The following is a 13,114-nucleotide window of genomic DNA, read 5'->3' on the forward strand; positions in this document are numbered from 1 at the left end:
CGAAACTTATTTTAAAAACATTAAAAATCTTAGTGGTTCCAAACTTTTGGACTGTACTGTGTGTGTATATATATATATATATATAATATATATATATATATATATATATAACACTAACACTTTACAATAAGGTCTCATTTGTTAACATTATGTATTAACTAACAACGACCAATACATTTAGTACAGTATTAATCTTCGTTAATGTTAGTTAATAAAAATACAGTTGTTCATTGTTAGTTCATGTTAGTTCACAATGCATTAACTAATGTTAACTTTTGATTTTAATAATGTTTTAGTAAATGTTGAAATTTGGGTTGAATGAGGATTTTGATATTAAACATTTTTTTGTAGGGATTTATTTATTTATCTGCTGTTTTTAACAATTAAGATATTGTTATATTTTTGATATGACCTTTAGATGTATAACATGCTTTCTCTCGACTCTTACGAGGTTCATGTGTATGAATACTGATTCTTACTATATTTTTCTGTATATCTGTGCACTTTACTTTTTATTTATTTTTTATTTATTTATTCATTCATTCATTCATTTTTTATTTTTTTTTTGTTGAATATTTGTGTTTTTTCTGGGGGGGGCGGGGGACTGGTCACATGAGCTATATTATGTGTCACCTGTTTCTTGAGTCAGTTTGATTAAGCTGAACACCTGTTGTCTATAAAGAGTTGATTGTATTCCACATGGATGTGCGTGATGAAGACCTTTTAGTCGAAACGTTGTCTTGAATAAATAATTTATTGGAGCAGTTATTTTCAGTGTGCGGACTTCACGTTTCTTTTTTCATCACTGTTTTTTTTTGTTGTCCTGTACCTGAGCACATTTAGGTTTTTGGAATGTGCACACATACTCAATATTTTTTTATTCTTTTGTTAAAAATTACTTTTAGACCAGTTGCCCAAATGGCTCAGAAAATATAGCAGCATTTCTTTGCTGATGCCACTTTTGTGTGTGTGTGTATAGTGAAATGACATTCAGACATTTCTAGGTATGACTTAAGTTTCCATTTGGGGCCACTGTATTCTACATATTATTTGAGAAATAGAAATGACACTTATCAGATACACAATTTGTCCTCCACTTCCATGCAACTTCTGAATACTGCAAAGCCTTTTATGGATAAAGGAAACACAACAGAGGAATTCTCTTGTGATTGGTGAGGGGAAATGTAAAATATGGCCTCTAAATAAGTCCTCTAATGCGTGTAGTAGTACAGAGACACATATAAGTTGGCCAAATCATGTGAACAAACATCAGGGTGAAAAAAAGAATCTGTTAGAGAAAAGATACTATACAGGCAAAATGAAACCATGTGGAAGTTTTCACAGGAATTATGTTGAATTAATAATCTTATTTCAATAACAGAACAAGGGTGGAGAGTCGGAAGAAAAACACTTTCTGGAGGCAAGTTATGACTCACACTCCTTACTGAGCCACTATACTGTTATCTTGCACTGCTTTCCTCTTCTCTCTTTTGCTCACAAATGTATTCCTAGCAGGATGTCGCATGCAGTGTCTGAAAGAAAGATGGATAACTTCACCTTAGACCATGCAAAGTTTGCAAAACTTTCATTATCAACCCATATCAACCATATTTGGTCACGTGTATTCTTTTTCTAGGCCACTGATATGACTGGCGTCTTCTTCTCATGTGTGTGTTCATAACTTTAAACATGTTTGTCAAAAGTCATGAAAAAACAATTTATCACTGGTTTTGATAAATAAGTCTTTATTTCTGCGGGCAAAAGTAGAACCTGACCAAAAGCGGCACAACAGAAACACATATTTGGTAACAAGGCCTGCAGCAGTCCAGAGCTGACATTCATGACATCTGCTGATATAAATACCATTTGTTTACAAGAGTAAAAAAACTATAGAAATATCACTGTACAATATGTACACAGCCATTTATCCTCATTTTTTGCACAATATGTGATTTTCATTCACAATGTTTTATGAAAGGAAACTCCATGAGGAGGTGAAATGTGTGGGAAAGGAGTTTGGAGCACAGTTACAGTAGATTGACTTTGAGATCATTAATCATCATGGATGGCATGAACTGAATGAGCAACATTAAATAAAAATAGGAAAGCAAAAACAAAAGGCTTCTGTGAAAGCTAGTGATGAGGCCTGAAACAGAAACATTTTGTATATGTAATGTAATTTTTGTATAATATATGTCTTCATTTAAGGTTCATTATAGTGACCATTATAAAACTCATTATAAACGTATACTGTATGAGTGAATGGTGTCTTTTTATAATGGATCCTGGAGAAGTACCTTTGCTCAAGCAGGGTGTGAACGCCCCATTGCTCTTAGGGCAGGGGTGTCCAATCCTGCTCCTGGAGGGCTACTGTCCTGTAGAGATCAGCTCCGATCCTAATTAAACACACCTGGACCAGCTAATCGTCTTACTAGGCATACTTTAAACTTCCAGGTAATTGTGTTGAGGCAAGTTGGAGCTAAACTCTGCAGGACAGTGGCTATCCAGGATCAAGTTTGGACACCCCTGCTCTAGGGTATTTAAGTAGAACTAAAGCTCCCTTGTGGTTTCCCTAGGGGTTTGAGTTTTGATGTTATATTATGCCGTTCTTGTCTTTGCATCCTTTCTTTGAAGTTGAGAGTTTCATTCTCCCCTTGGAAATACTGGTATATTGAAGATCATAGTTGATATACTCCCTTTGGTAGGCGACTCCCTAAGGGCTTTGCCAAGGTCCTGACAAAGCTGGGCCATTTTACCTTAGATCTCTGCTCTTGGGGCCTTATAAGGTTGTATAGGCCGGGATGTCCCTTGCTATACAGCATAGAAGCTTGGATATCTTCTCTTGCTATTGGTAGATACTGGCTTAAGGAATAAAGACACTGAGCAGTCTTTGAGTCATATTGGATGTGCCCTTGGGGTTGACACACTCGGACTCTGGCTAAGTAATCCTTAGAGTCAATTTATGCTATGGTCACTATGTTTGTGCACATTCACAGCTTAGTGAGACAGGCATTCCCTCAACATGTGTAACTGGGGGAGTGTAACATAGGCCAGTAATAGCTGTGCATCTAAACCTGATTTCAAGAGGCATGCTAGCGACTGGCGATAGAGACTGCGGTCTTTAGGGTCCTTGTTAGTGTGCCCACCTCCTATGCTGGAGACGCCAGTTCGAGTCCCGCTCGGAGTGGGTAGAGTAGGAACGGTTACATTTGGTGCCGTGACCCGGATGGGAATGAGGTTTAGAAGGGTGAGTGTAACATAGGCCAGTAAGAGCTGTGCATGTAAACCTCACTCTCCTGGCCTCAAGAGGCATGTTAGTGACTGATGCTAGAGACTGCAGTCTTTAGCATCCTTGTTACCGCGCCCGCCTTCCATGCCGGAGATACCAGTTCGAGTCCCGCTCTGATTGGGTCAAGTAGGACCTGTTACATTTGGTGCCATGACCCGGATGGGAATGAGGTTTAGGGGGGGGTGAGTGTAACATAGGCCAGTAAGAGCTGTGCATGTAAACCTCACTCCCTTGACCTCAAGAGGCATGCTAGGGCCTGACGCTAGAGACTGCGGTCTTTAGCGTCCTTGTTAGCGCGCCTGCCTCCCATGCCGGAGACGCCAGTTCGAGTCTCACTCGGAGTGAGTCAAGTAGGACCGGTTACATTTGGAGCTGTGCCCCGGATGGGAGTGAGGTTTGGGGAGGTGAGTTTAACGTAGGCCAGTAAGAGCTGTGAGTGTAAACCTCACTCCCTTTGACCTCAAGAGGAATGCTTAGCGACTGACTCTAGAGACTGCGGTCTTTAGCGTCCTTGTTAGGGTGCCCGCCTCCCATGCCGGAGATGCCAGTTCGACTCTCGCTCGGAGTGGGTCGAGTAGGACCAGTTACATTTGGAGCCGTGCCCCGGATTGGAGTGAGGTTTTGGGGGGGTGAGTTTAACGTAGGCCAGTAAGAGCTGTGAGGGTAAACCTCACTCCCTTTGACCTCAAGAGGAATGCTTAGCGACTGACGCTAGAGACTGTGGTCTTTAGCGTCCTTGTTAGTGTGCCCTCCTCCCATGCCAAAGATGTCAGTTCGAGTCCCGCTCAGAGTGGGTCGAGTAGGACTGGTTACATTTGGTGGCGTGACCTGGATGGGAGTGAGGTTTGGGGAGGTGAGTGTAACGTAGGCCAGTAAGATCTGTGTGTGTAAGCCTCACTCCCCTGGCTTCAAGAGGTCTCGGTAGCAAATGACGCTAGAGGCTGCGGACTTAGAGCACCTGTCTCCCATGACGAAGGCGGCAGTTCGAGTCCCAATCCCGTTCGAGTTTACACTTCAAAAAGGGAATGTGTAGGTTACGACTGTAACCCGGTTCCCTGAGAAGGGGAACGTGACGCTGTGTCTCATTGCCATGCCTAGGGCTTGCCTGCATGTCTCCTTCAGACAAAAGAGTTGATGAAGTTTATACTTACAGGTGCTCCGCTTGCGACGTCAAAGATTGCTGTCAGCCAATGAATTGGTGTGTTTGGTACATGTGCTTCAGACACTGGTGACACTGATGGCATTCCCCATAGTGTCAACTCCATGACGCAGCATCTTGTTCCCCTTCTCAGGGAACCAGGGTTACATAAGTAACCTTGACGTTAGGAAATAAATCTTACTGCACTTGAAAATTTTCAGCATGTGCTTTAAGTTGAAAGCATGTTATAAAGTATTTCATAATTCCCTGATGTATACTTATATATACTCTCAATGGTAACTCATTTGAATGCACATTACTTAGGAATATCCAAAAGAATTTAATAGCGTTTCCTGCCAAGTTCTAATCTGATTGTTTGACCTTTGCGACTTTTGAGAGGTCGGGCAAATGTTCTCTTACTGTTTAAGTGGGCTGTTCTTGGCCAGACTAGAATATTTCTTACTTTTGCCTGTTTTTAAAGTACATTGTGTGCAATGGTTGATGGTGCAACTTTCTGCAATGATGTTGATTTAGATGACATGTTTCCTTTCATCCTTTTTTGCAGCACGAGAGATTCTGGGATACATTCACGGTTCTCGCGGCAGAAACGTTGTCTGTCCACCGCTAGGTCACAGTTTGAATCTTCATGGCAAGTATTTACTGATAATAATTGCCAACATCTGAAAGATTGGGCACTGTGTACACATTTCAGAATACAGATTGATGGGAAATCTTCAGCAAAGTTTGGTATAATTCATTACTTAACTCACATTCAACAGAACGGGCCTCATGAAATGAAATGTGAATAACCTTAATGAACTGATTAAAGAAAAACAAAGATTTCTCCCTCCACAGATTCTAGGAAACGTTCAGAAAGCTAATCAGATGATATCCGAAGCGTCTTACAAATGAGTGCCATGAGAGAGATGGAATGTGTGATATGCCTTTCAAACGGAGCATCAGAGGTGAAGATTGTTAATGAATTCTCTTGCTCACAGGGTTGTTTGGTCTAATTATCCGGAATGTGAATTATTTGGTAATTATCAAAGCAGCAAATCATTCGCCTACGTTGAAAATTACATGAAAATGTGCCTCAAAGCGGGGTGCGTTGAAAAATTAACAATTCTGCGTTGGTTAACGACTTGTGGAATTATGAAATCAGCTGTTATGTGTGTGTGGGGGGGGGGGGCTTCTTTTATGCCATAATGTGATGGTAAACACATCCCGTCATAAGTAATTAAATGCTTTGCATTTTAATCAGATTCTTCTGAGAGGCATGTTGACTGTGCGGAGGGTTCAGGTTATTGTTGATGGCGTACTTTCATTTAATGCTGCACAGCTCAATCAGCCCATCTTCCTGCTCTACAAATGCTAATGATCAAACACTCCCACAGTCAGAAAAAAATGAGAACAAAGGTTAAAACTTTATACATTAAGAACATTAACAAACATTATTACATTGCATATTGCTTATCAGATCATTAGTTAATGTGCATTCTATAGAGCCGCTAAAGGGACATGGCAAAGGAAAAAAATATGAAATGTGAGGGGAAAAATGATGTCAATGCTTTTGCGTTCTCTCACATTTGTTTTGCGTTCCCCTGAGAAACTTTGCATTCCCTCGCAAGCGCACGCAAATGCATTGAAATGTAATTTTTCCTCCCATCTCATATTTTTTCCATCACCATGTCCCTTTAGGGGCTCTGTAGCATTCAAATAGTTTAAAATGTCATCTTTTTTTTTTTTATAGTATTCCTGTAGCTCAAACAGTTGTGCTAGCAAAGCCAGGGTTATGGGTTCGATTCTCAGGGAATGCATGAACCGATAAAATGTATAACTTGAATGCAATGTAAGTCACATCTGCCAAATGCATAAATGTAAATGTAAATTTTCATAAATATTATTTATAGAAATTTTATAACATACATTTTTAAGAATGCATGAGTGGTGTTTGACTGTGCAGAACTCACGTCACAGTTGCAGGATGTTAACCAAAAATTCTGTCATTAATTACTCACCCTCACATTGTTCCACACCCATAAGACTTTCGTTCATCTTCATAACACAAAGGAGGATTTTTTTAATGAAATTTGATTTGATGCAACACTTCATGGCCCAGAAAGGTACTCATGAAAGTAATCCATGTGACCCAAGTAGTTTAACCTCAATTTTACTCTTACGTTGGAGATGAATATTTTTATAAACAAACAAACTGGTAAATGTTTTTTTTTCCTCAAGCAAAGCAATCATGTTGCTTCATAAAATTGAAGATTTCTGATTTTTGAAGAGGTCAAATTACTTTAATGATGTTTTACAACATTTCTGGGGCTTGAAAATGGTAGTTGCATGTAGGTTGTCAATAGAGGGACAGAAAGCTCTCAGATTTCATTAAAAAGATCTTCATTTGTGTTCTGAAGATGAAAGAAAGTCTTATGGGTTTGGAACGAAATGAGGGTGCGTAATTAATGACAGAATTTTCATTTTGGGGTGTACTATCCCTTTAAGTATGTAGCAATTGTGATGTTTGGTTTAGCAAACACCACTAATAATGTTTACTGATGATTTGCTAATAAAAGTTATGTTTTACCAAAGAATTTGTTAGATATTACTCATAAAGAGACACACAATTAAGCACATCCCACCTGTCTGCCCTCCTCTTACCTCTCCTGTATGAGTCTGACTAATGCAAATTATTTATTATGCTGAAAGATAAAGTTCAACTAGCATTGTCTGTCCAATGGCCAGAAAATGTCAGTCAGATCATTTTACTGTCCTGAGTGCAAAGAGTAACATAATTAAATGAGGGCTTGTGCGGCTGCATACCTGAACAGCTCCTGCCCAGACACTGACTCATCAGATGACAGAGACAGAGCATGGTTTGGGTGATAGTAAGCATATCTTTGTGTATGTTTTACATTACATGTAAAAGGATGACGTTACCTGGGCACTGAAGTAGCATATGCAGTGATACAGCACAGAAGAGAGAAATGAAAATAAAGATTAAATGAAGCAGACATTAAAGGTGAAGTGTGTAATGGCATAAATAAATACTGTTTCCAAACAGCTTTATACAATTATTCTCTTCTCATAGTGCAGCAGTTGGTTCCAGAAGTAAATATTCTTTCCAGTTGGTGAGAATCTGTTATTTTATAACTGCATTTAATATTAGTTTGATTGGCCAATGTTTACTGTTATCGAGTGTGTCTACTTCTGTGCTAAGGATATATGTACTGTATGCACATTTTCTTCTGCTAGTGTTATATACTGTACACTACCATTCAAAAGTTTGGGGTCATTAAGATTTTTTTTTAATGTTTTTTAAAGTATTTTATTCTCACAGAGGCTGCATTTATTTAATCAAAAATACATTAGAAAACGCATAGTTCCGGCCCTTGATTTTGATTAGTTGAGCCGCGTTCGAAGCCGTTGTAAAATTCCCGAAAACATACAGCTGACCGCATTGCATCGTGCCACTCAGTGAGCCTGTCTTCGCAACCTTAGCAACAAACATATGTTTGTTCTCAATTGATTTTGTACATTGAAGCTTACTGCATTATATAGAAGAGTATTCTATCCGTTTGAATGTCTGCTGCGATCTTGTCCTTTTAACATTTAACATTGTCTTTTGCGTCTTGTTCCGTGTTCACAACAAGTTTCAATAGAAAAGTCTTTGCGACTGATGAATCCCTCATAAAGGCAATCTTTGCTGCCATCTAATGGCATAATAAATGTAACTTCTGTTGCTGTTCACGGTCAGGGACTATTTTTTCCAGTGGAAGGAAGGCTTTTAATGATTTTACCTCATGAAAGTTGCATTGATATATATTTTTTTGGCTTTAATATTTATATTGTGTGGTAACCATTTTATAAAACCAATAAGCCCCATGAAGCTGTGGTTTACAGTGAATTTATAACAGCTAAGGGGGTTTTAGGCACTCCGCTCTGCATAATTCACTGTAAACCATGGCTTCTTGGGGCTTATTGCTTTATTAAAAATATTAATATTGTAAAATATCATTATAATTTAAAATATCTGTTTCTATTTTAAAATGTAATTTATTTCTGTGATGGTAAAGCTGTTATTCCAGTCTTCAGTGTCACATGATCCTTCAGAAATCATTCTAATATGCTGATTTGCTGCTCAAGAAACACCAGCTAACAGGGAACATTCTCAGAACTTTGTTTAACGTTCTGTCAAGGTTCTCTCAAAGTTATGAATAAACATTCTTCCAGTAACATGCATAGAATGTTCGTTCAGAGTTATCTGGGGCCTTTTATAAAGCGAGCGTACGCACAGATTTGATCTTAGAGCGTGCTTACGCTTAAATCCACAGCAATGCTCAAAGCGGTCTTTGACGTGGAAAAGTGCCTAGCGCCATGTCAGGGTCTGAGTAGACGTACACACTTTTCCTGGTCAGATTACTGCAGGTTTTTGGAAATCTAAGATATTCTTGCAGCTCGCCAAGGATTTGGACGATGACTGGTGATCTTTTATATGTAAATTACATTAATTGGGGTGTCGTTTAAAACGCGGAGAACTGAAACCATTCAGCTCCGTGCAAGTTGAAGATCATTTGCGATTTATAGATTTCAATCTGAAAGAGAGGCGTACGCTCGTTTTCTGTGCGTGCGTTCATTCTATGAATCACATGTACGCACATTGGAGAAATGAGCGTAAGATCAAATTTAGGACGGTTTCTGCTCAACATTTTATAAATGAGGCCCCAGGTCTTTAATAATGTTCAGAAATAATTAAAAAATAATGGGAATGTTACAAAAACATTCTTAGAACATAATTTTGTTAGCTGGGTTGTACCGGTTTTCTGATTTTCAAATAGTTTTTTAATTTGAATCATAAGTGGGATTCATGTGATTCATCTTAACTGGAGCTGGTTGTTTTGGTTCAAGTCTCAGAACTCTATTTGAAGGATTATTTGAAATCCCTGTGGAGGAAAAGAATGGGTCATGGCCGCTGAAAAAGTCACAGTTACGTTCAATTGTTGGAATAAACAGGTGCCTTATTCCCAAACTCATGCGATGGTTGAGGTAATTTTGCTGTTTCAGACCAATCAAAGAAACAGAGCAAATATTTGAGAAGCTACAAATGGCTTGTTTATTTCCCTTCTTGTCTTTGAACATTTAACTTGGATATTAAAGTATAAAAAAAATGTACACTTCACCTTTAATACAGCATGAATATCTCCAGAATGGTTGATTGCTGGAGGACAGATATGGGCTTTGTCTATGCAGATTACGAAGACGATGCAGCGTCTTTTTGAAATCAAAATCTAACCAGGTACCAGTCATATTCTGCATAGACTAACAACACAAGGGCTCTCTATAATGAACTCAGCCCGTCGATCATAAGGGCCACAGGAAGCCAGCGTCAAGATTTCCTGTCACATGACTGATGAGGTAATAACTCATTCCAGGGCTTGATTGATTGTGACAATGCAGTCCAGATGAGATAATTAGAGAAAGGCCTTCTGAAGAACAGGAACCCATCACTGTCACAGCCTATGAAAAGGAAAACAGATGAAGTTAAACCAGCATGAGAAATTATGTTTATTTCCTCCTCTTCTGTTGGGACATATTTAAAAATACACACAGAAACACAATTAACTCCAAAACCTAGTGAGCTGCTTACCTAGAAAACATTTTGAGACATCAGGTGGTCATATGACACAAAAGCTGTTTATAAACGTAGGCAGCAACATTATGCCTTCTTTAGTCCTTTATTCTAAGGCTATTCTTACTGTGTCGTGTCAGTAGCTTAGCAACATGCTAACATGAACTATTGGAATCAACCTTGAGTGTTTGCTGAGTTAATTAAGGAGCATTATTTGTGTTCAGTGAGCCAAATCAAGGTTATCAGCGTTAACTAAAACCAAAACCATAAAAAGAAAATTCATTATTTAACACTGAAATAAAAGATAAAACAACTATAGTCCCCTTTACACATGCTACTAACTATACGTAACTTTGCAACTACATGTTTAACTCTCATTAGAATATTAGTAGACCCTTAAAGGATTAATGCATTTGAGCTTTATAATGGCAGTAAGCTGGATGAACGAGTATGAGCTGAAGAAAGTGCCTCCATCCATATCCATCCATTATAAACGTACTCCACACGGCTCCAGGGGTTAATAAAGGCTTTCTGAAGCGAAATGATATGTTTGTGTAAAAAACAAATCCATATTTAACAAGTTTTGAAGTAAAATATCTAGCTTCCGCCAGACCAACTTCCGTATTCAAATTATGGAAAAAAACGGAACTGGCGTCGCGTCAGTTCCGTAAATTGGATAGGGAAGGCGTAGGACGTAGCGTAAGCTTTTTGAACTTGTGAGAGTCTTACACTTTCTTCGTAAGTAAAATACGGAAGTCGGTCTGGCGGAAGCTAGATATTTTACTTCATAACTTGTTAAATATGGATTTTTTTACACAAACGCATCATTTCGCTTCAGACGGCCTTTATTAACCCCCTGGAGCCTTGTGGAATATGTTTATGATGGATGGATGTGGATGGAGACACTTTCTTCAGCTCATACTCATTTGGTAACACTTACTGTCATTATAAAGCTTGGATGCGTCAGGATATTTATTAATATTTCTCTGATTGTGTTCATCAGAAAGAAGAAAGTCATATACACCTATTAATACTCTAATGAGAGTTAGTTGACAAAGTTATACTTAGTAAAATGTCCAAAGTGGACTATAACGAAATAAAGAGTTACTAATACTTAAGCTTATTTCTTATTTCTGAGCCAAATAAATCACTTATTGTGCATTTCAGTTACGATGTTGTCTTAGAAAGTAGCTGTCTATGTAGGCAGTAGACAGCAAGACAGCTTTTGGAACAGAGCTAGAAACAAACTCACATTATTCTTTTCTGTTTTTTTAAATTATTTTCATTGTCAATATCCATCAGCCCACTCTGAACTGTAAGGATCTCATGTGATCTCAGGAGGGTGAGTGAATTTTGCCCTCACATTCATACTTTTAACATGTATTTTAGGTTAAAACAAGTTTTGTCCTTTTCTTTGTTTTTATTGCAATATTTATTCTAGAAAGTTGGAAGGGTATTACATTTTAAAAATGACTGCTAACAGATGTTAGATGAAGATCTTTTTGATCAAATCTGAGTCCTTTCTGTCCCTCAGTTGACAGCTACTCAACTACTACTTTGATGCTCCAAAAGTTCATAAAGAGATCATAAAACTAATCCATATGAATTGAGCGGTTTAGTCCAAATTTTCTGAAGAAACTCGAACACTTTATAAGATGAACAGATTGAATTTAGACTTTTATTGACATATAAAAATTGATCAGCGAACATAAACAGAAGCTCAACCGAACCTGCTTGATGCGCAAGAACAAACCTCTTCCAGAAGCTCAAACATGCTGCGTAACACATGAGAATGAACCTCATTCGTTCTCACACACGTCAAGCAAACTTGCTTGATCTTCTGTTTACCACAACTGATGTGTGCACTGATGAATGTTTATATGTGAATAAAAGCCTAAATTCAATCTGTTCATCATATAAAGTGAACGAGTCTCTTCAGAAAATTTGGACTAAACCGCTCAATCCAAATGGATTAGTTTTACAATCTCTTTATGAACTTTTTGAAGCGTCAAAGTGGTAGTTATTTAGCTGTCTATGGAGTGACAGAAATCACTCAATTTCATTAACAAGATCTTCATTTGTGTTCCGAAGATGAACAAAAGTCTTACGGATTTGGAACAACATGAGTGTGAGTAATTAATAACATAATTTTTGGGTGAACTAACTATTTAACATTGCACAACATTGAGCACTGCATTCTCAGCATTGCCTCAAGGGGGCGTTATAGTGGGAATTAAAGTTGTGTCACATGACATGACTTGTCATGACTTGCATCAACATTTCTAAATAGATTGAACTCAAGCATTGATCAAGCATTGTAATGGAACACTTGAAGTTCAATTTAACGCCAAAGGCCTATCATGACATTTAGAGGAAAAACGATGCATGGCAGAATGTTGAGAGGAGCACTGAAATCTTAGCGCAAGTCACGTGAAAGGGCATTTAGTGTAAACTGCCTTCTTTTATGTCAATTTCATTGACCTTCAATGGAAAACCCTGCTGATCGAGTCAGAAATGTATCAAAGTATAGCAAGCTATCTGAATAATAACAATAATTAAAGTTATTTTCTGCCACAAAAAATGCACTTGCAATGCTTTGGCCACAGGATTTGCATTTGCATTTGTGCACTTGTGTTGAGTATGTTTTTGGCCTTAAACCCTAAATTACGCACAATAAAACAATGAGCACGACAGGACATTAAAAGTCTGCATCAGCATTCTCGTCGTCATTGCTAGTGGATCTCCAGCCTGCTGTGCGGTACAATATAGCCACTCTTTTATCACTCATCTTTAAATCTAACCTTTTCTCATTCTCTCACAGCTTTCCTTTTTTTGTCCCAAGTTCGTGACTAATCAGCACAAGCTCAGTGAAGTGTGTGGGTGTCATCAGCGAGGTAAAGAAAAATCTCGACTCTCCTGCGCATATGACTTTTAAACTAGACATCTGAAGCATGAAATTGGTCAGAAAGTCCTCCCACATAGACAAGACATGTATTGATACAGTACCTGTGACTGGACACCTTTTAGATTGGAGCGAAAATGCTCATTTTCAGTGCAA

Source organism: Megalobrama amblycephala, linkage group LG4 (assembly GCF_018812025.1).
Source record: "Megalobrama amblycephala isolate DHTTF-2021 linkage group LG4, ASM1881202v1, whole genome shotgun sequence".
Lineage (NCBI taxonomy): Eukaryota > Metazoa > Chordata > Actinopteri > Cypriniformes > Xenocyprididae > Megalobrama > Megalobrama amblycephala.